Source organism: Ranitomeya imitator, chromosome 6 (genome assembly GCF_032444005.1).
Source record: "Ranitomeya imitator isolate aRanImi1 chromosome 6, aRanImi1.pri, whole genome shotgun sequence".
NCBI classification, from domain to species: domain Eukaryota; kingdom Metazoa; phylum Chordata; class Amphibia; order Anura; family Dendrobatidae; genus Ranitomeya; species Ranitomeya imitator.
In genome coordinates, this window is record NC_091287.1 from 400,382,949 (window position 1) to 400,407,260 (window position 24,312).

The 24,312-nt window shown below is 45.3% G+C and overlaps 1 pseudogene; it reads right to left on the reverse strand.

Annotated features, from left to right (window-relative positions):
• The window catches only part of LOC138643402 (histamine H3 receptor-like), a 59,236-nt pseudogene that overhangs the window by 14,271 nt on the left and 20,653 nt on the right, over positions 1-24,312 (reverse strand).

A 24,312-nucleotide genomic window follows, 5' to 3' on the forward strand; every position in this document is an offset into this window, starting at 1 on the left:
TACTGTACCAGATTTTTGTTGTATGTGTTTGTTTTTAATGTTAAAATGTCTGCATTTGATATCTCTCCAGTATTTTCTTTTTTATAAGCAAAATACTTATTTTTATATTTTCTGATGTTGGTTCCAGGGGTACACGGGCAGCAGTGGTGTGGTCAGTGGAGGCCTAGTGGAAGGAGTGACCGCAGACAGGCATCGAAGGCCTAAAATAATAACACATGGCTGTAGGCAATTTTAAATTGGTTCCAGGGGTACACGGGCAGCAGTGGTGTGGTCAGTGGAGGCCTAGTGGAAGGAGTCACCGCAGACAGGCATCGAAGGCCTAAAATAATAACACATGGCTGTAGGCAATTTTAAATTGGTTCCAGGGGTACACGGGCAGCAGTGGTGTGGTCAGTGGAGGCCTAGTGGAAGGAGTGACCGCAGACAGGCATCGAAGGCCTAAAATAATAACACATGGCTGTAGGCAATTTTAAATTGGTTACAGGGGTACACGGGCAGCAGTGGTGTGGTCAGTGGAGGCCTAGTGGAAGGAGTGACCGCAGACAGGCATCGAAGGCCTAAAATAATAACACATGGCTGTAGGCAATTTTAAATTGGTTACAGGGGTACACGGGCAGCAGTGGTGTGGTCAGTGGAGGCCTAGTGGAAGGAGTGACCGCAGACAGGCATCGAAGGCCTAAAATAATAACACATGGCTGTAGGCAATTTTAAATTGGTTCCAGGGGTACACGGGCAGCAGTGGTGTGGTCAGTGGAGGCCTAGTGGAAGGAGTGACCGCAGACAGGCATCGAAGGCCTAAAATAATAACACATGGCTGTAGGCAATTTTAAATTGGTTACAGGGGTACACGGGCAGCAGTGGTGTGGTCAGTGGAGGCCTAGTGGAAGGAGTCACCGCAGACAGGCATCGAAGGCCTAAAATAATAACACATGGCTGTAGGCAATTTTAAATTGGTTACAGGGGTACACGGGCAGCAGTGGTGTGGTCAGTGGAGGCCTAGTGGAAGGAGTGACCGCAGACAGGCATCGAAGGCCTAAAATAATAACACATGGCTGTAGGCAATTTTAAATTGGTTCCAGGGGTACACGGGCAGCAGTGGTGTGGTCAGTGGAGGCCTAGTGGAAGGAGTGACCGCAGACAGGCATCGAAGGCCTAAAATAATAACACATGGCTGTAGGCAATTTTAAATTGGTTACAGGGGTACACGGGCAGCAGTGGTGTGGTCAGTGGAGGCCTAGTGGAAGGAGTGACCGCAGACAGGCATCGAAGGCCTAAAATAATAACACATGGCTGTAGGCAATTTTAAATTGGTTACAGGGGTACACGGGCAGCAGTGGTGTGGTCAGTGGAGGCCTAGTGGAAGGAGTCACCGCAGACAGGCATCGAAGGCCTAAAATAATAACACATGGCTGTAGGCAATTTTAAATTGGTTACAGGGGTACACGGGCAGCAGTGGTGTGGTCAGTGGAGGCCTAGTGGAAGGAGTGACCGCAGACAGGCATCGAAGGCCTAAAATAATAACACATGGCTGTAGGCAATTTTAAATTGGTTCCAGGGGTACACGGGCAGCAGTGGTGTGGTCAGTGGAGGCCTAGTGGAAGGAGTGACCGCAGACAGGCATCGAAGGCCTAAAATAATAACACATGGCTGTAGGCAATTTTAAATTGGTTACAGGGGTACACGGGCAGCAGTGGTGTGGTCAGTGGAGGCCTAGTGGAAGAAGTCACCGCAGACAGGCATCGAAGGCCTAAAATAATAACACATGGCTGTAGGCAATTTTAAATTGGTTCCAGGGGTACACGGGCAGCAGTGGTGTGGTCAGTGGAGGCCTAGTGGAAGGAGTGACCGCAGACAGGCATCGAAGGCCTAAAATAATAACACATGGCTGTAGGCAATTTTAAATTGGTTCCAGGGGTACACGGGCAGCAGTGGTGTGGTCAGTGGAGGCCTAGTGGAAGGAGTGACCGCAGACAGGCATCGAAGGCCTAAAATAATAACACATGGCTGTAGGCAATTTTAAATTGGTTACAGGGGTACACGGGCAGCAGTGGTGTGGTCAGTGGAGGCCTAGTGGAAGGAGTGACCACAGACAGGCATCGAAGGCCTAACATAACAAAAATGTCAATACAATGGTATTGTCAGTGGCAGGCATTGAAGGATGTCAGCGCATAGACTAAACATTGGTGGAGCTGTGAGATAATTTTGCAAGTGGTAGAGCACTGTTTGAGCTGGGGTGGGGGGAAACTGTCTTGTGGCCGGCGGTACAGGCCCAGGGCCCCTCATATTACAACGGTGTGTCTGACGTTGGGTGCGCACCACCACCGCCAGAGACACTTTATTGTACTAGGAGGGACCCAGTGGCAGTGCCGTCGACCAAAAGCGGGCTCACCCACCTCTTCAGACAAACTGCACTCTCACGGGTGCTGTCGCCAAGTGTCGATACCACGGCCCCGTGTGGGGAGTTTGGCCATTTAGTGAGGTGTAAACATGTCGTATGCTGGACAATCAGGTGCAGAAAATTACGAGATTGGAAAAGGCATTCAGAATAGTCCACAGGCAAGACCTTTTCATAGGAAAGCTAAGTGTCAGCCGGGCAAGGTGGGGCAAAAGATTTCGAAATCCAGTTGTGGTTCATTTTAATGAAGGTTAGATCATCTACATTTTGGGTAGCCAGACGAGTCCTTTTTTCTGTTAGTATTGAACCTGCAGCACTGAATACTCTTTCTGATAGGACACTAGCTGCCGGGCAAGCAAGCTCCTGCAATGCATATTCTGCCAATTCTGGCCAGGTGTCTAATTTGGATGCCCAGTAATCAAATGGGAATGACGGTTGAGGGAGAACATCGATAAGGGATGAAAAATAGTTTGTAACCATACTGGACAAATGTTGTCTCCTGTCACTTTGAATTGATGCTGCAGTACCTGTCCTGTCTGCGGTCATAGCAAAATCACTCCACAACCTGGTCAGAAAACCCCTCTGGCCAACGCCACTTCTGATTTCTGCCCCTCTAACTCCTCTGGTCTGCTGGCCCCTGCAGCTCGTGTGAGAACGATCACGGGCGCTGTGTGCAGGGAATGCCAGAAGCAAACGGTCAACAAGAGTTGATTGTTTGGTTGCTAATATTAGTTCCAAGTTCTCATGTGGCATTATATTTTGCAATTTGCCTTTATATCGAGGATCAAGGAGGCAGGCCAACCAGTAATCGTCATCATTCATCATTTTAGTTATGCGTGTGTCCCTTTTGAGGATACGTAAGGCATAATCTGCCATGTGGGCCAAAGTTCCAGTTCTCAAATCTGCGGTTGTGCTTGGTTGAGGGGCAGTTTCAGGCAAATCCACGTCACTTGTGTCCCTCAAAAAACCAGAACCCGGCCTTGCCGCGCCACCAATTTCCAGTGGCCCCGGAAAAGCTTCCTCATTAAAAATATAATCATCCCCATCATCCTCCTCGTCCTCCTCCTCCTCTTCGCCCGCTACCTCGTCCTGTACACTGCCCTGGCCAGACAATGGCTGACTGTCATCAAGGCTTTCCTCTTCCTCAGCTGCAGACGCCTGATCCTTTATGTGCGTCAAACTTTGCATCAGCAGACGCATTAGGGGGATGCTCATGCTTATTATGGCGTTGTCTGCACTAACCAGCCGTGTGCATTCCTCATAACACTGAAGGACTTGGCACATGTCTTGAATCTTCGACCACTGCACACCTGACAACTCCATGTCTGCCATCCTACTGCCTGCCCGTGTATGTGTATCCTCCCACAAAAACATAACAGCCCGCCTCTGTTCACACAGTCTCTGAAGCATGTGCAGTGTTGAGTTCCACCTTGTTGCAACGTCTATGATTAGGCGATGCTGGGGAAGGTTCAAAGAACGCTGATAGGTCTGCATACGGCTGGAGTGTACGGGCGAACGGCGGACATGTGAGCAAAGTCCACGCACTTTGAGGAGCAGGTCGGATAACCCCGGATAACTTTTCAGGAAGCACTGCACCACCAGGTTTAAGGTGTGAGCCAGGCAAGGAATGTGTTTCAGTTGGGAAAGGGAGATAGCAGCCATGAAATTCCTTCCGTTATCACTCACTACCTTGCCTGCCTCAAGATCTACAGTGCCCAGCCACGACTGCGTTTCTTTCTGCAAGAACTCGGACAGAACTTCCGCGGTGTGTCTGTTGTCGCCCAAACACTTCATAGCCAATACAGCCTGCTGACGTTTGCCAGTAGCTGCCCCATAATGGGAGACCTGGTGTGCAACAGTGGCAGCTGCGGATGGAGTGGTTGTGCGACTGCGGTCTGTGGACGAGCTCTCGCTTCTGCAGGAGGACGAAGAGGAGGAGGAGGGGGTGCGAACGGCTACAGCCAATTGTTTCCTAGACCGTGGGCTAGGCAGAACTGTCCCAAACTTGCTGTCCCCTGTGGACCCTGCATCCACCACATTTACCCAGTGTGCCGTGATGGACACGTAACGTCCCTGGCCATGCCTACTGGTCCATGCATCTGTTGTCAGGTGCACCTTTGTGCTCACAGATTGCCTGAGTGCATGGACGATGCGCTCTTTAACATGCTGGTGGAGGGCTGGGATGGCTTTTCTGGAAAAAAAGTGTCGACTGGGTAGCTCGTAGCGTGGTACAGCGTAGTCCATCAGGGCTTTGAAAGCTTCGCTTTCAACTAACCGGTAGGGCATCATCTCTAACGAGATTAGTCTAGCTATGTGTGCGTTCAAACCCTATGTACGCGGATGCGAGGCTAAGTACTTCCTTTTTCTAACCATAGTCTCATGTAGGGTGAGCTGGACTGGAGAGCTGGAGATCGTGGAACTAGCGGGGGTGCCGGTGGACATGGCAGACTGAGAGACGGTGGGAGATGGTATTGTTGCCACCGGTGCCCTAGATGCAGTGTTTCCTACTACGAAACTGGTGATTCCCTGACCCTGACTGCTTTGGCCTGGCAAAGAAACCTGCACAGATACTGCAGGTGGTGCGGAAAATGGTGGCCCTACACTGCCGGAAGGGATGTTGCGTTGCTGACTAGCTTCATTGGCCGAGGGTGCTACAACCTTAAGGGACGTTTGGTAGTTAGTCCAGGCTTGCAAATGCATGGTGGTTAAATGTCTATGCATGCAACTTGTATTGAGACATTTCAGATTCTGTCCTCTGCTTAAGGTAGTTGAACATTTTTGACAGATGACTTTGCGCTGATCAATTGGATGTTGTTTAAAAAAATGCCAGACTGCACTCTTTCTAGCATCGGATACCTTTTCAGGCATTGCAGACTGAGCTTTAACCGGATGGCCACGCTGTCCTCCAACAGGTTTTGGCTTTGCCACGCGTTTTGGGCAAGATACGGGCCCGGCAGATGGAACCTGTTGCGATGTTGATGCCTGCTGCGGCCCCTCCTCCTCCGCTTCAGAACTGCTGCCGCCTGCACCCTGTTCCCCCAATGGCTGCCAATCGGGGTCAAGAACTGGGTCATCTATTACCTCTTCTTGTAGCTCATGTGCAACTTCGTCTGTGTCACCGTGTTGGTTGGTGGTATAGCGTTCATGATGGGGCAACATAGTCTCATCAGGGTCTGATTCTTGATCAGCACCCTGCGAGGGCAATGTTGTGGTCTGAGTCAAAGGACCAGCATAGTAGTCTGGCTGTGGCTGTGCATCAGTGCACTCCATGTCAGATTCAACTTGTAATGGGCATGGACTGTTAACTGCTTCACTTTCTAAGCCAGGGACGGTATGTGTAAAGAGCTCCATGGAGTAACCCGTTGTGTCGCCTGCTGCATTCTTCTCTGTTGTTGTTTTTGCTGAAGAGGACAAGGAAGCGACTTGTCCCTGACCGTGAACATCCACTAACGACGCGCTGCTTTGACATTTACCAGTTTCACGAGAGGAGGCAAAAGAGCTAGAGGCTGAGTCAGCAAGATAAGCCAAAACTTGCTCTTGCTGCTCCGGCTTTAAAAGCGGTTTTCCTACTCCCAGAAAAGGGAGCGCTCGAGGCCTTGTGTAGCCAGACGACGAACCTGGCTCCACAGCTCCAGACTTAGGTGCAATATTTTTTTTCCCACGACCAGCTGATGCTCCACCACTACCACTACCCTCATTACCAGCTGACAATGAACGCCCCCGGCCACGACCTCTTCCACCATACTTCCTCATTGTTTTAAAAACGTAAACAAACTAACGGTATTTGTTGCTGTCACACAAATTACACGGTGAGCTATAACTTCAGTATGATTTAGCTACCCCTTTACAGGTGAGTGAGACCACAACGCAAAATCAGGCACAATGTTACACACTCTGTTGTTGGTGGCAACAAATGAGAGAGATGCCACACACGCAGGACTGTCACTGAAGCACAAATGTAAATATTAATCTCCCACTGATTTGATTTTTTTTTTTTTTTAAGGGAGACTTTAGGAAAAAAAAAAAATAGAATAAAATGATTTTTTCAGGAAGAATTTAGAAACCAAATAAAATAAAATGATTTTTTCAGGGAGAATTTAGAAAACAAATAAAACAAAAAAAGGCTTTCTATTGCCCACTGAGTGAGAGATGACGCACACAGGAGTCAGGAGTGGCACACAAGCCCAGAGGCCAATATTTATCTCCCACTGATTGATGTAGTGATTTTTTCAGGTAGATTTTGGAACCCAAATCAAGCTAAAAAAAATAATAGGCTTTCTATGGCCCACAATTGGAGAGAGAGAGAGAGATGGCACACCCAGGAGTCAAGACTGGCACACAAGCAGAAAGGGCAATATTAATCTCCCACTGATTTGTTTTTTTTTTTTTTTTTTTCAGGGAGACTTTAGGAAAAAAAGAAAATAGAATAAAATGATTTTTTGAGGAAGAATTTAGAAACCAAATAAAATAAAATGATTTTTTCAGGGAGAATTTAGAAAACAAATAAAACAAAAAAAGGCTTTCTATGGCCCACTGAGTGAGAGATGACGCACACAGGAGTCAGGAGTGGCACACAAGCACAGAGGCCAATATTTATCTCCCACTGATTGATTTATTGATTTTTTCAGGTAGAATTTAGAACCCAAATCAACCAAAAAAATAAATAGGCTTTCTATGGCCCACTATCTGAGAGAGAGAGATGGCACGCTTAGGACTGGCACACAAGCCCAAAGGCCAATATTAATCTCCCTTTTTTTTTAAGGGAGAATTTATAAAACCAAAAAAAAAAAAATAAATAGGCTTTCTATGGCCCACTATTTGTGAGAGAGATGGCACGCTCAGGACTGGCACACAAGCCCAGAGGCCAATATTAATCTCCCACTTTTTTTTTTTTTTCCAGGGAAAATTTATAAACCCATTAAAAAAAAATAAAAATAAATAGGCTTTCTATGGCCCACTATCTGAGAGAGAGAGATGGCATGCTTAGGACTGGCACACAAGCCCAAAGGCCAATATTAATCTCCCTTTTTTTTTAAGGGAGAATTTATAAAACCAAAAAAAAATAAATAAATAGGCTTTCTATGGCCCACTATTTGTGAGAGAGATGGCACGCTCAGGAATGGCACACAAGCCCAGAGGCCAATATTAATCTCCCACTTTTTTTTTTTTTTTCCAGGGAAAATTTATAAACCCATTAAAAAAAAAAAAAAATAAATAGGCTTTCTATGGCCCACTATCTGAGAGAGAGAGATGGCACGCTTAGGACTGGCACACAAGCCCAAAGGCCAATATTAATCTCCCACTGATTGATTTATTGATTTTTTCAGGTAGAATTTAGAACCCAAATAAAGCAAAAAAAAAAAAAAATGGGCTTTCTATGGCCCACTGAGTGAGTGATGATGCACACAGGAGTCAGGAGTGGCACACAAGCCCTGAGGCCAATATTTTTCTCCCACTGATTGATGTAGTGATTTTTTCAGGTAGATTTTAGAACCAAAATCAAGCAAAAAAATAAATAGGCTTTCTATGGCCCACTGAGTGAGTGATGATGCACACAGGAGTCAAGAGTGGCACACAAGCCCTGAGGCCAATATTTTTCTCCCACTGATTGATGTAGTGATTTTTTCAGGTAGATTTTATAACCCAAATCAAGCAAAAAAATAAATAGGCTTTCTATGGCCCACTGAGTGAGAGATGACACAGACAGGGATGGCACTCTAGCAGAAATGTCAATCTTAATCTCCCACAAAAAAAAAAAAAAAAACAGGGAGTGTCCTTCAATTACTATCTCCCTGCAGTAATCTCAGCCAGGTATGGCAGGCAGCAATAAGGAGTGGACTGATGCACAAATTAAATGAAAAGTGTGTACAAACCAAAAAGATAGCTGTGCAGAAAGGAAGGAACAAGAGGATTTGTGCTTTGAAAAAAGCAGTTGGTTTGCACAGCAGCGTACACACAGCAATGCAGCTATCAGGGAGCCTTCTAGGGCAGCCCAATGAGCTACAGCGCTGAGGGAAAAAAAAAAAAATGTAGCTTCTACTGTCCCTGCACACCGAAGGTGGTGTTGGGCAGTGGAAATCGCTACAGCACAAGCGGTTTGGTGGTTAATGGACCCTGCCTAACGCTATCCCTGCTTCTGACGAAGCGGCAGCAACCTCTCCCTAAGCTCAGATCAGCAGCAGTAACATGGCGGTCGGCGGGAACGCCCCTTTATAGCCCCTGTGACGCCGCAGACAGCAAGCCAATCACTGCAATGCCCTTCTCTAAGATGGTGGGGACCAGGACCTATGTCATCACGCTGCCCACACTCTGCGTTTACCTTCATTGGCTGAGAAATGGTGCTTTTCGCGTCATTGAAACGCGACTTTGGCGCGAAAGTCGCGTACCGCATGGCCGACCCCGCACAGGGGTCGGATCGGGTTTCATGAAACCCGACTTTGCCAAAAGTCGGCGACTTTTGAAAATGAACGACCCGTTTCGCTCAACCCTAATTGGCACCCTTCGAATCATGGAGGAGATTGGAGCTGAAAGAGAGGAAAAGTGAGGTATAAACTGCCGATAGTAGTTAGCAAATCCAAGAAATCGCTGAATTGCTTTCACTCCAAGAGGACGTGGCCAGTTGAGCACGGCAGAAACTTTTCCCGGATCCATACACAAACCAGCGTCGGAAATGATGAAACCCAAGAAGGGTAGAGATGAATGTTCGAAGACACATTTTTCCAGTTTTGCGTACAGCCGATTCTCTCTCAAACGCTGAAGGACTTGCCGTACATCTCTTCTGTGAGTAGACAGATCTGGAGAGAACACAAGGATATCGTCCAAGTACACTACAACACAGGTGTAAAGTAGATCCCGACAAACATCATTTACGAACTCCTGGAAGACTGCAGGTGCATTGCATAAACCGAATGGCATAACCAAATATTCATAATGACCATCTCTGGTATTAAACGCAGTCTTCCACTCGTCACCGGAACGGCTACGGATCAAATTATAAGCTCCTCTGAGATCCAATTTGGTAAAGATTCGTGCTCCACGTAGACGATCAAAGAGTTCTGGTATGAGAGGAAGTGGGTACTTGTTTTTGATCGTGATGGTGTTGAGACCCCGGTAGTCTATACATGGGCGAAGAGAACTGTCCTTCTTTTTAACGAAGAAGAACCCAGCTCCTGCAGGTGAGGAAAACTTTCGAATGAAGCCTCTGGCCAGAATCTCTTGGATATATTCGGACATGGCTTGAGTCTCGGTTGGAGACAATGGGTAAATACGACCTCTAGGTGGAGTAGAACCAGGAACAAGGTCTATCGGGCAGTCATAAGCGCGGTGCGGCGGCAAAATCTCCGCTTCCTTCTTGTTAAAGACGTCCGAGAAAGCGCAATAGGCTGGAGGAATTCCCACGGATTCCGAAGCAGACCGAGAGGAGGACGCAGGCTTGACGGGAAGCAGGCACCTGTTCAGACAAGACTGTCCCCACCGTAGAACATCTCCAGTACGCCAGTCCAGCGTGGGTTCATGATCTCTCAACCAAGGAAGACCCAAAAGGAAGGAATGAGACAAAGAAGGTAAAACATAAAAGGCCAGTTTCTCACGATGAAGAGCTCCAATCTGAAGTTCGACTTCCTCCGTAACCAAGTTGACGGTCTCCCGCAAAGGCTGACCATCGACGGAAGCTATTTGTCTAGGAGTCTCCAAGGGTCTAACAGGTATCCCAAGCCTGTTAACAACCTCGAGCTGAACAAAGTTCACAGCCGCTCCTGAATCAACATAAGCCTCCAGAGAAAAGTGACGGGAACCTAAATGTAGAATAACAGACAAAACCAGAGGCGGAGAGGAATCATAACCACCTAGGAAGGCCTCTCTTACCTGTCCTAGGCGGAGGCGTTTCCCGGCTTCTGAGGACAGGCGCGTAAGAGATGAGAGGCACTGCCGCAGTAAAAACAAAGACCTTGTGCGAGTCTCTCCTTGCGGCGTTGCTCAGAAGACTTAAGGCAATCGACCTGCATGGGTTCAGGAGAAGATGAAGAAGCCACCGGGGCTGCTTGAGAAAAAGAAGTCCCTCGAGCAACAGTGGTCTGGCGAAGAGGTCTCCTCTCTCTGGCAAGCTCGCGAGTGTGCTCCTGAAAGCGCAGATCAATGCGTATGGCCAAGGAGATAAGATCATCCAAAGAGGTGGGAGTATCCCGTCCTGCCAACTCATCCTTAATCCGTGAAGACAAACCACGCCAAAACGCTCCAACCAAAGCCTCATTATTCCACCCAAGGTCTGAGGACAGAGTCTGGAAATGGATGGCGTACTGGGCTACTGAGAGAGTACCCTGGTAAAGGTTAAAGAGGGACTCAGTGGTAGAGACCAGACGACCAGGTTCATCAAAAACCTTACAGAAGTTATCTAGGAACGGATTGAGTTGGGAGACCAAAGGAACATCACGCTCCCAGAGGGGATTAACCCACGCCAAAGCCTCACCCTCCAAATGGGATACTATAAAAGCAACCTTAGCTCGGTCGGTAGGATAAAGTAGCGGAGACAATTCAAAATGCAACTGGCATTGATTAAGAAAGCCGCGACACGCTTTAGGATCCCCACCATACCGAGGAGGTCTAGCAAGTCGGGGCGAGGGTTGTGGCGCAGAGACAGGAGTGGAAACAGAGGCCACATTCTGGAGGGAGAGAAGCCGATCATTAATGGAGGCCATAAAATTCAAAATATGGGACTGAGTGTCCCGTTGTTGACCTAGCTCCTGCTGAAGGGCAACCAACTGCGGAGCAATACCAGGATCAGAAGGCTGTAAAGCCACTAGGCAAGACTCCATATTCTTTAAAAACAACATGATCCTAGTCTGGTTTTCACGCAAAAAGAGTAACTCCTTTTGAGTGGCAGAGACTCCAGCGGGGTCCATGGCCTGATGTTACTGTAAAGAAGCTGCGGAGACACCATCACATGTTTCTCGACGCAAGCAGTGAATAGCCAGGCCTTTCCCCGGGAAGGAACAACCACGGGAAGGGCAGCATCCTATGAAGGAAAGCCACCTATGCCAAGCATGGTATCCATCCACAGACAGCTGTTTCGGGGTTTTTGCCCCTCATCAGTGTGGAGTAGGAATCTGGCAAAAACCCCGAAACAGCTGTCTGTGGATGGATACCATGCTTGGCATAGGTGGCTTTCCTTCATAGGATGCTGCCCTTCCCGTGGTTGTTCCTTCCCGGGGAAAGGCCTGGCTATTCACTGCTTGCGTCGAGAAACACATGATGGTGTCTCCGCAGCTTCTTTACATGCATCTGCATATTTCCCATAAGGGATGGGGGCAGTGTTCTGGAATCACTGCGTTGAGAAACACGTGATGGTGTCTCCGCGGTGTTGGATGTTTTGGTCTCCCCGAGGCCAATCATCTGTGCCTTTATAGCCTTTTTACTAGGCACTGCTCCTAATAGCCAGATTCCTACTCCACACTGATGAGGGGCAAAAACCCCGAAACAGCTGTCTGTGGATGGATACCATGCTTGGCATAGGTGGCTTTCCTTCATAGGATGCTGCCCTTCCTGTGGTTGTTCCTTCCCAGGGAAAGGCCTGGCTATTCACTGCTTGCGTCGAGAAACACGTGATGGTGTCTCCGCAGCTTCTTTACATGCATCTGCATATTTCCCATAAGGGATGGGGGCAGTGTTCTGGAATCACTGCGTTGAGAAACACGTGATGGTGTCTCCGCGGTGTTGGATGTTTTGGTCTCCCCGAGGCCAATCATCTGTGCCTTTATAGCCTGATGTTACTGTGACGCTGTAAGAATCTGGCTGCACTCGGATGTCACCCGAGTGCAGTCCTATTAGAGCGTGTAGATTCAAACAGGGAAAAACGGAGAGTGGACCCACTGGACCGTGACGACGAACCCCTCTCGGACGAGCTGACCAGGTGGACCGCCCCCTATACAGGGAGAGTTAGGGGCAGGTCCGTGAGGGACTATCGCCACGGAAGCTGGAGGGTCGACTGAGATCAGATGGGTACACAGCAGGCACAAAGGGAAAGAGGGAACAGAAAGGAACTACTGAGACGAGGGAGAAGATGGGAACGCTGCGGAGGCACGGAGGCTGGCAGGACAATATGGAGACATTGAGGCTGACGGGAGCAAGGAAAGGATATAGGAGCCGGGCAGGTACCGCAGAGGAAAAGGAACTGAAGGAACACGGCAGGAACACAGGAAACAGGCAGGCACAGCAGAGGGAAAAGAACTGAAGGAACAAGGCAGGAACACAGGAAATAGGCAGGCACTGCAGAGGGCGGAGGAGACCCAAGGTCAGCTAGGAATGCACAGAGACCACAGGTGACCAGAAGCACTTGTAAACACAAATGAACATCAGGCACAGAGGAGCAGCAGGAAGCAGTTTACATAGCAGCGTGGGAGCTACTTCCGGGTTACAATCCTCCAGGATGACGGAGAGGACAGGAAAGAGCGCCAACAGAGGAATCAGATGTGCACACGCGCAGAGCTGAATGCGACGCGCGCGCGCGCGCACCCGGCGAGCTGCAGTGGGGAGAGGCGGCGGCAGCAACGGCATGACACATATATTACGATCAATCCGAGATGTCAAGAAAGGATCTGAAAGAGAACCACTAATGATTGCCACTCTGCGCCTCATCCTGCCAAGTACAAGTACAAATGTGCTTTTCCTTCCATTTACATGTATTGCAGAATACAGACTACTGTGCAGCAGTCTGTAGTTCTGAGGGGCCACAGGAAGCTGGAGTAAATAATGTCCTTCTCTCCCTATAGATTACGCTTAGGCCGTATTCTCATTGGTGCTATCAGCTCCCACTGATTAGTTAATCTTTTTAATAGGTTATTTATTCAGAAAATTACTAGAGACTTTGTAAATCCCATTAATGCTGCAGTAATTTAATTTTTGTATGTATGTTACCGTAATGCAGGTCATCAGAATGCAACAGCGGAGACAACAGTCGGGATCAACAATCTACTTCTACTTTATTCACTACTCCTCATTAGTGATGAGCGAGTGTTCTCGTTGCTCGGGTTTTCCAAGCACACTCATGTTACTTCCGAGTATTTGTTATTGCTTGGAGACATAGTTTTCATCGCCTCAGTTGCATGATTTACGGCTTCCAGATAGCTGAATACATGTGAGGAATGCCTGTTTGTTAGGGAATTACCACATGTATTCAGCGTATCTGGAAGCCGTAAATCATGCAACTGAGGCAATGAAATCTGTATCTCCGAGCAATAACAAATACTCGGAGGTCACCCGAGCGTGCTCGGGAAAACCCAAGCAATGAGTACACTCGCTCATCACTACTCCTGAGTCCTGATACATGGTAAGTTCCTGTTTGTGTCACTCCTGGTACTGAGTCTCCTGGTGTTTCCTGCTCCTCTTGTCTGCCTGCTGTCCTAGTGCTCACTGTTCCATGTGCTATCCAGCAAGTCCAGCCTGCTGTGCTATTGCCATTGATTTGTGTTCCTGACTTCCTCTTCATGTTCAATCCGTACGAAGGCGGAGACAGTGACACCAGCGCTGATTGGATACCGGGCACCACGTGTCATACAACCGCACCAGAACAGCGGTTCTGTGGAAAAGCGCGGGCACAAAAGGTGAGTATAGTTTTTTTTTTTTATATCAGGTCCAAACATTAAGTTCAAGAAGGGGTTGTCCTAATAGTAGACATTCCCTTTCATGAAAACTTAAAACAAATGTGACGATAAAAGAATGCACACTAATCTGAGAGTATTTAATATTTTATGATACTTTTATACAACTAATTCATCACAGCACAACATGTGTCGAATGCTCATATGAATATAACACTACAGAGACTATATGAAAACACCTGTCCTGGGTCACTGGGAGCTGGATATGTCAATCCCAAAACAATTTGTCATAATTTCACTTAATGAAGTTCAACATTTGGGAATACAGCTCTTTTCAACAGCTGTTGTTTTTTTACTATTAAATGATAAATTATTATTTTCAATGTATGCGTAATTACTATGTATGCTTTAATAACATATTTTTATTATTTTTTGTTGGATTTTTGTAGACAAGTTAAGGGCAACTTCACGCACAATTACTTTTGTAAATAAAATGTCATGAAAACTGCCATGCAATTTCAGTATTTTTAATGGCATTTAAGGTTTTATTTTATAAAAGGGATTTTTTAAAGTCCTATACAGAAGTCTATAGAAAAAAATGTCAAACATAGTGTATGCAGCATTCACACAGAAAAAAATATTGATGATGACCCAAAAATATAAAAAATACACCAAAAAAAAACCAGTGTTGCAATATTTTACTATAAACATTACAGTAACATCATGTTTATGATTTTTTTTTACAAATAAAATAAAATGTTCAGAGTGCCTGTTCAAATGCATATTAAAAGCATTCAAAGGCAAAGTATGGATTTTAGCCAAAACAGGACACAATTATATATATATACTGTATAAAAAGCATACTTTTCCAAAAGCAAAATATACTGTGGGCATGGAAGTTAAAAGACCCCCCTCGACCCATTAAGGAGGGAGTTGCCGAACACTATATTAGTATTATGAGCATACAATAATGGAATAAATATTCTTCAGTGTCTTGAAAACGTTTTCATATCCTGTGAACTTTTCCACAATTTTTAATCTTAAACCCACAAACTTAACTGTATTTTATTGGGATTTTATGTGCTGTACCAATACAAAGTAGCAAGTATCTGTGATATGTAAAGGAAATTATACACTTTTTAAAATTATTTTAAAACCATAAATCGGAAAATTGTGACATGTATTTGTATTCAGCACATGTAGTCTGATACTTCTAAATAAAATCATGAGAAACCAATTGCCTCCAGAAGTCATAAGTAGTAAATTGAGTCCTGTGCATAATTTATTCTTAGTATAACTACAGCTGTTCTGTGAAGGTTTGTTTGAGAGTATAAGGCTAGGGTCACATTGCGTTAGTGCAATCCGTTTAGCGCTAGCACTAGCGGATTGCGCTAACGCAATGTTTTCTATGGGGCTGCGGTCGGGGTCGCGGTAACGTCCCCGCTCTCGCAGATCCCCGATCTGCGAGAGCGGGGAACGGACCGCGGGCGCGCCTCGGACGCTGCTTGCAGCGTCCGCGGCGCGCCAGGAAACACCGGCGCGTCGCTAGTGCGTGCCGAACATGGCACGCGCTAGTGAAGCGCGTTCCCATTGCCTTCAATGGGCGCGTTAATGGACGCGTTGCACGGCGTTAATTTCGCCGTGCAACGCTGTCCGTTAAACGCGGTCCCATAACGCAATGGGAACCCAGCCTTAGGGATAAAACAGCATCATGAAAACTAAGGGACACACCAGACAGGTCAGGCATAAAGTTGTGGAGAAGAGTAAAGCACAGTTAGTTTATAAAAAATAGCCCAAGCTCTGAACATCTCAAGAAGAAATGTGTGGCACAACTGCAAACCTGCCAACACATGGCAGACCACCTAAATTGATATCCTAAGCAAGGAGATCACTAGTAATTAGAAAAGCAGACAAGTGTCCCATGGTCACTGTAGAGGAACTGCAGAGATCCATAGTTCAGGTCAGAGAATCTGTCCACAGGAGAACTGTTAGTCGTATGTTACACAAATCTTGACTTTATGGAAGAGTGGTAAGAAGAAAGTAAATTTTGAAAGCAAACTATAAGAAGTCCCATCTGCAATTTGCAAAAAGCTATGCAGGGGACACAGCTAGCATGTGGAAGAAAGTGCTATGGCCAAATGAGGCCAAAGTAGAACTTTTTGGGCAAAATGCTATTATGACGACTGTTAGGTGTCGAGTTCCTGCTGCTGCACAGGGAGAATCTCAAACCATGTCCTCTGCGGTCTCCCATTTTTCCCCAACTACAGAGAAGCCTGCTCAGCATAGACATCAGTCCCAGCGTCTTGCTGAAGCTGATGCTCTACGTCTGGTTACTGCTGCAGTTCTAGGTCCAGCTATTGTAACCAGCATTAATCAGCTGCAAGCAGATGATCCAGGGACTAAGTCCTGCTTTTTGTCTACTGAGCATGCCCGTGGGTCAACCTCTCATTGGAGGTCGGAGGCCACATGCTCAGGTCCTGTAGCGGCTCTGATTGGACCACCAGGAAGGTCCCAGAAGGCTGTGACTATAAAAGGTTCATATGGCCGCTTGGCCGTGCGCTAGTATAGACCTGAAAATGTATGTGTATGCTGTGAGATTGACTCTGGTGAATGATCCTAAATGATCCCCTTCCCTCTGGTTGTTGTTTGGGTATTAGGGTGAGTGGAGCAAACAAGTCAGTGCCTAAGGCTATGTTCACACTTTGCAGATTCCACTGCGGATTTTTCCGCAGCAGAATTCCAAAATCCGCAGTGAAAACCGCAGCGCGTTTTCACTGCGGATTTATCGCGGTTTTTACTGCGTTTTCTTCTGCGGATTTTCAACTGCAGTTTTCTATTGGAGCAGCTGAAAATCCGCAGAAAAGAAGTGACATGCTGCGGAATGTAATCCGCAGCGTTTCCGCGCGGATTTTTCTGCAGCATGTGCACAGCGTTTTTTGTTTCCCATAGGTTTACATTGAAATGTAAACTCATGGGAAACTGCTGCGGATCCGCAGCGGTCAAATCCGCTGCGGATCCGCAGCAAAATCCGCAAAGTGTGAATATAGCCTTATAGTGACTACACAGCTGCGTTCACACTTCTGTCAGCGTAGGGTGGGAATTCCCGCCTGGACTCAGCATCTGCTCAGACTCCAAAGCCATAGAGGATCAGAGCGAGTCCAACCACCAGCGTACTGGGGGTGAATTCTAGGGATCCACTATTGTCCACCTGCTGCACCCTGTGCCTGCTAACAGGGCACAGCATTTCTATTGCGACTCTGTGGAGTAACAGAGTTTGCTTCTATTCACACCGGATGACGTTTAACCTGCGTGTGTTCAGCATTCATCCACAATCTTATTCCGCCATTATTTAGCAGCAGGTTAACGGTAGACCACGGGCTGCAAAGGCACTTTATTGCTATCTTTATATTTATTTGGTGCGTTCTGCCAGCCTTAACAATGACACAGCATTTTATATTAATTATCCAGACATCTATTTTCAGTAAGCCAGGAGGCATAGATTGCTATCTATATGCTAACTTCTGAATTATTATGTTTCTTTCTTTGCTGGTCAAGAGTCTGAAATAATGACTCTTCTTGTAGTTAAATTGATATTTGTAAATTGATGAATGGTTGTTATTTACCTCTAATATCAGCTCCTATAGTTTGTCTGCTATCTTTGCAAGACATTGATATTGAACAATGGATGTTTGCTTAATATGTTGTGTGATCATTGTGTGGGTCCTGTGGCTTGCTGACTTGCAAAACAGAGAAATAAAAACTATGCAAATTGATGAAATAGTCAAACAATGCAAATTAATATGATCACATCTTCCTCTTGACCTCTGGATGCTAGCTTTAAAAACCATTGTGAGCTATATAAAGGAAATATGCCTGTGTAACAATATATCCAAATATCCAAGAGATTCAGAAATTCAAAGAACCCCAGACTCTTTACAAAAACACAACCAGGAACACTCAACAGGATACCTGCCACATCATGGCTCCATCTCGAGGGGCACAGATTTGTCATTCTACAAGATGCCAGCTTAGGGAGCCACGGCCCTGGCTGAAATAATACAGATCTGCACCTTTCACCATCACTGAACCCATGGATAAATTTGAGGTCAGAATTTGGACACACCAGTCTCCTGATCCTCATGGATACATTTATGTTGTGAATTCCGTTCTGGAGCTCCCTCCTGTGGTTGCTAATGGTATTTTTGTGAGTTCTGCCCTTGGGCTCCCTCTGGTGGTTTCGAGTGGAACTGCTGCTCCTTTAGGTAGCTGTACAGCTGCCTTCACTAATCGCCTTGCCTGGGTTTGTTATTTAAACCTGCTCTGGGCTTTAGTCCATGCCTGCTGTCAATGTTCTTGGTTGGATTTGGTTCTCTCTTTGGAATTTTCATATGGCCAGTCCTTGTCTGCAAAAGATAAGTTTTTGCTAATTTTTGTTTGTCCATTTGTTTGGACTCTATTGCTTTGCAAATATGTCTCTTTTTGTCCAGCTTGTCACTATGTCTTATTCAGGCTAGCTGGAAGCTCCGGGAAAGCAGATTTGCCCCTCCACACCGTGAGTCGGTGTGGAGTTCATTTTTGTAAACTCTGCGTGGATTTTGTAGTTTTTTATACTGACCGCACAGTATCCTTTTCTCTCTGTCTATCTAGTTTAGTATTGGCCTCCTTTGCTGAATTCTGATTTCATTTCTGTGTACGTCATTTCCCTCTCCATTCACAGTCAATATTTGTGGGGGGCTATCTTTCCTTTTGGGGGTTTTCTCTGAGGCAAGATAGCTTTCTATTTCCTTCTATAGGGGTAGTTATTTCTTAGGCTGTGAAGGGGTGTCTAGGGAGAGTCAGGAACATCCCACGGCTATTTCTAGTGTTGTTGTTAGGGTTAGGGACTGCGGTCAGTAGAGATACCACCTTCTCAGAGCTCGCTCCATGTTGCGTTTTAGCCACTAGGTCATATCAGTGTGGCCTCTTAACCACCAGGTCATAACACATTTGTGAAATTCAGGATTGGGACCCACTTGTCACCTGGCTCCATGGAGATGTTCAGAGAAACCAGGTTGCGACCTTCCGGTCACCAGGTCTTGTACCGCAATGGTCTGTCAGCTTCCTAACCTTGTTGTTACATCCTCTCTGTGTGTGCCACAGGTGGGGGGTATTTGGCCCTGGAAGTTCTGAAGTCACAGCTTCTCTTATCCTTGCAAGTCAGTGGAAGGGTGAGACTCTGTAAATTTGCACCATCTTGGGTAATTTGCTTGGATTGTTCTATGTGTTATTTGCCTGTTTTGTGGTTCAATAAAGTATTGTCACACTAGATTATCCTCCCCTTTGTTATCTGAGAAGTATTAGGCCCACAGTAAAAAGAGAGCGAGCATTCGGTGGGATGATCCCTGGTACATGCAGCTTTGGCTAGCGGACTAGAGCACCCGTTGACCTCCTGTGTCTCCACAGCTATGTATGGCAGAAAAATAACACTGCATATCACCCTGAAAACACCATCATCAGTCAAACACGGTGGGGGCAGTATCATGCTGTGGGGATGATTTTCTTCAGCAGGGAAAGGGGAGCTGGTCAGAATTGATAGGAATATAGATGGAGATTAATACAGGGCAATCCTGGAAGAAAAGTTTTTTAGTAGTTGCAAAAGCTTTGAGACTAGGACGTAGGTTCACCTTCCAGCAGGACAACAACTCTAAACACACTGCCAGAGCTAAAATGGAATGGCTTAAATCAAAGCATATTCATGTGTTTGAATTGCCCAATCAAAATCAAGACCTAAATTCCATTGAGAATCAGTGGCAAGACTTGAAAATTGCTCTTCACAGACACTCTCCATCCAATCTCACTGCACTAGAGCTAGTTTGATAAGAAAAATGGACCAATATCAGCCTCTATATGTGCAAAGCTGGTAGAAGCATATCCCAAAAGACTTGCAGCAGTAATTGCAGTGAAAGATAGTCCTATAATCCTACAAAGTATTGACTCAGGGAGTTTGAATACAAATGTACCTCACAATTTTTAAATTTATACTTTTAAAATATTTATAAAACCTTGTATCATTTCCTATACACTTCACAAATACTAGCTATTTTATGGTGATATATCACATACTGTAAAATACATGTAAGTTTGGGTGTAACGTAATGAAGTCAGGAGGTAGTGATTTCTTCTCCCCGTCTTTTATCATACGTATTTAGACCATAAACATTCCAAGTTGTTTTTACCAAATCTATGGAGATGACCAACATAAATAAAACTTACAATTTTTTTTTAAAAGTCAATAAAAATAAACCCATATCTGAATTTGTTATATTCCTAATTGTACTGATCCAAAAATAAAAGTGGTGTAGTTTTTATTGTGTGTTTAACTCTATACAACAAAACGGAAGTGTATTTTGTTCTAATTCCACCTCACAATTACATTTTTTACTGTCTTTCAGTACATTATAAAAAAAATTAAAAGGACCTATTAGAAAATACAACTCATCTTGCAAAAAACAGGCCTTCATATGGTCCTCAATATGACGCCTTAATAATAATTATAATAATCTTTATTTATTTAGCGCCAACCTGTTCTGCAGCACTTTACAATTCAGAGATTCATATACAAGTCATAAGTAACGTAGTTAAAGATAATCCAATAGTTAAAGCAAAAATAATGACGACCCTGTTCGTGGGAGCTTACAATCTACAATGAGGTGGGGAGACAGAGTACAGGTGTATATTTACAATGATGGTGCAACCATCTGGAGGAAATGGAGGATAGATAAGGCTGCATGAGCTGTCACCAGCCAGTATTTGTACTGGAGTTTGATGGAGAATTATGTTCAGAGAAATAGTGAATGGACAATAGACACTAAGTATATTATTTATAATTCATGTTTAATTTAAAGTGCGTCTTATTCCAAGATGTAGTAGATAGAGTTTTAGTATGAAACAGGTACCACAAACATGAACTTAAAGAAGCACTCCTATGAAAATTATTATCCTCTTAATATATCACAATCATATAATATAGCACTTATTAGGTGAATAGTAGTTATTTTATTATTATAAACAATTTGTGCTCTAATCCAACTTTTGGAAATAACAAACAATCTCTTCAGTTAAAGAACGACAGCTACCAATTCCAATTGTGACAGTGGACCAAAAACTCTCGTCAAGGAGAAACGACTATTGCGAATAAAGCCTAATTTTAGCAGACCTTTTTCTGGATCATGGAGCGTCCATGTCCCATCCTCTCCCAGGTCCCTATGTGAATTATCTGTGACCATTACAGCTAAGTGTGTTAGAAGATGAGATTTTGTGGTGACTGAGAAAGGAAGTGGTGTCACGACTGACGGATGCAGAAAATTCTGATATATTCGTAGAATAATGGGTCATCATCACACAGAAGAAATATTTCATGTTTCATGACTTGCTGTTGTATTACTGCATTTAGGCTTTAAGTCAGTGTAAAGTATAGTTGACATTTTGCACAAGGTCAAAAAATACAATTATTATTCCTTTATCACAATGAAATCTTACATTTCTGAAACATTTTTACTAAAGCATCGCGAAAGATTTTATGGCACAATGGATATATGATCGGATTCACTGATGAATTAATCCATAACATCCAGCTTGTAACTTGGTCCCAGTAAGATTCAATACAGTCATCATGACAAGCCGCACGGATAGTTTGGAGAAGAGTTTATGGCGCCCAACATATCCCGAATACACAAACTAAAACTGTCAGAGACAGAGCAACCTTCTTATCTCTGGAGAGCTTCATAGCTTGGGCGCGGCTTTCTGAGGCAGAGACGTCAATACTTAGGGATGGCTGAGATACATTTCTACAGTCTTGTCTTCTTTCTTTTCCTTCTCTGCCACTAGATATAATATTTAGCCCTGAAGACGTCCCACTCTGATCTGATGGATGAGTAATTGATGGTGTAACTGCTTGGTGTCTTTTCCTGCTCCTCTTTTTAATGTTCCAATAGATACTGAGATTAAAGATTGTAATGCATATCAATGGAAGAAAGAAATCAAAGGTGGATGCTCCAAGAAGAAAGTGCCAGCTGTAATAATAACCAGCAACACACATGCCATCTGGGATTAGAGGGTCACCATTTACATAGTCCCATAAAATAATAGCAGGACTGTATAGAAGGAAGGAGAGTACCCAAACGGCAGCCATCTTAACTGCAGTCTGACTATGGTTCCTCTGTTGGGAGCGATATACAACCTAAACAAAATAAGTGACAATGAGATTACAATCACTTTATACATTTAAAGATACAGTGTAGATATTAAATTAAGAGATGCAATCAGGGATGTAACTATAGTGGGTGCAAGGGTTACAGTCACACCCGGACCCCTGGAGCTGTGGTCCATGTGGCCCACATGAAAAGACCAATACTACAGTGTAATAGTCCTGTGAGAGTTGGGGGACCTATTGGAGATTTTGTACATGGGCCTGCAAGCCTCATGTTAAGTCAATGGATGCAACCAGTAACCAATACCCTTAAAATAGGAAAATAGTTATATTTAATGGTCCCAGATCTAGTTTGAAGATACAATTTTTCACACCTAAAAACAAAAACATCTAGCCTTGAAACAAAAAAGTTTTTTCTGCTTTAATTCAGGATGGACCACGGATTTAAGGGGGAACAACTCTTTAAAAGGGGATGTCTGTTATGACCTGGTGGTTAGGAGCACCCGACCTGATAGTTAAACTCATACAGGACGAGTTCTGGGATGTGGGAGCTCTGCTGACTGCAAGCCCTAATCCTATCACACACACTAAAAATAGCCGTGGAGCGCTCCTGACGCTCCCTAGGCGCCTCGTCACAGCCTCAGAGCTAGCTAGCCCTGGAGATAGAAAATAAAGCCTACCTTGCCTCAGAGAAATTCCCCAAAGGAATAGGCAGCCCCCCACATATAATGACTGTGAGAAAAGATGAAAGTCACAAACGCAGAAATGAAATAGGTTTCAGCAAAGAGAGGCCAGACTTACTAAATAGACAGAGGATAGTAAAGGAATCTTTGCGGTCAGCACAAAAACCTACAAAAGACCATGCAGAGTGTGCAAAAAAGACCTCTGCACCGACTCACGGTGCGGGGGGGCCACTCTGCATCCCAGAGCTTCCAGCTAGCAAGACAAAATCAGGATAACCAGCTGGACAAAGAAACAACGAGCAAAAACAACAATAAGGAACTTAGCTTCTGCAGGAGAAGACTGGTCACCAGGCAGATCCAGGAGCGAACTGAACCAATGCTAAAACATTGACAGCTGGCATGGAGTAACGATCAGAGTGGAGTTAAATAGAGAATCCAACCAAAGGATAAACCACGTCACCTGTGTAAGGAACCTCAGAAGCAGCAGCTTCACTCATAGCCACCAGAGGGAGCCCATAGACAGAACTCGCCGAAGTACCATTCAAGACCACAGGAGGGAGTTCGACAACAGAATTCTCAACAGTACCCCCCCCCTTGAGGAGGGGTCACTGAACCCTCACCAGAGCCCCCAGGCCGATCAGGATGGCCAAATGAAAGGCACGAACAAGATCGGCAGCATGAACATCAGAGGCAAAAACCCAGGAATTATCTTCTTGACCATAACCCTTCCACTTGACCAGGTACTGGAGTTTCCGTCTCGAAACACAAGAATCCAAAATCTTCTCCACCACATACTCCAACTCCCCCTCGACCAACACCGGGGCAGGAGGATCAACGGAGGGGACCATAGGCGCCACGTATCTCCGCAACAACGACCTATGGAACACATTATGGATGGCAAAAGAAGCTGGAAGGTCCAAACGAAATGACACAGGATTAAGAACCTCAGAAATCTTATATGGTCCAATGAAACGAGGCTTAAACTTAGGAGAGGAAACCTTCATAGGAACGTAACGAGATGACAACCAAACCAAATCCCCAACACAAAGTCGGGGACCAACACAACGCCAGCGGTTAGCGAAACGTTGAGCCTTCTCCTGGGACAATGTCAAATTGTCCACCACATGAGTCCAAATCTGCTGCAACCTGTCCACCACCGCATCCACACCAGGACAGTCCGAAGGCTCAACCTGCCCTGAAGAGAAATGAGGATGGAAACCAGAATTGCAGAAAAAAGGAGAAACTAAAGTAGCCGAGCTGGCCCGATTATTAAGGGCGAACTCAGCCAAAGGCAAGAAGGACACCCAATCATCCTGATCAGCAGAAACAAAGCATCTCAGATATGTCTCCAAAGTCTGATTAGTTCGTTCGGTTTGGCCATTAGTCTGAGGATGGAAAGCCGAAGAAAAAGACAAATCAATGCCCATCTTAGCGCAAAAGGACCGCCAAAACCTC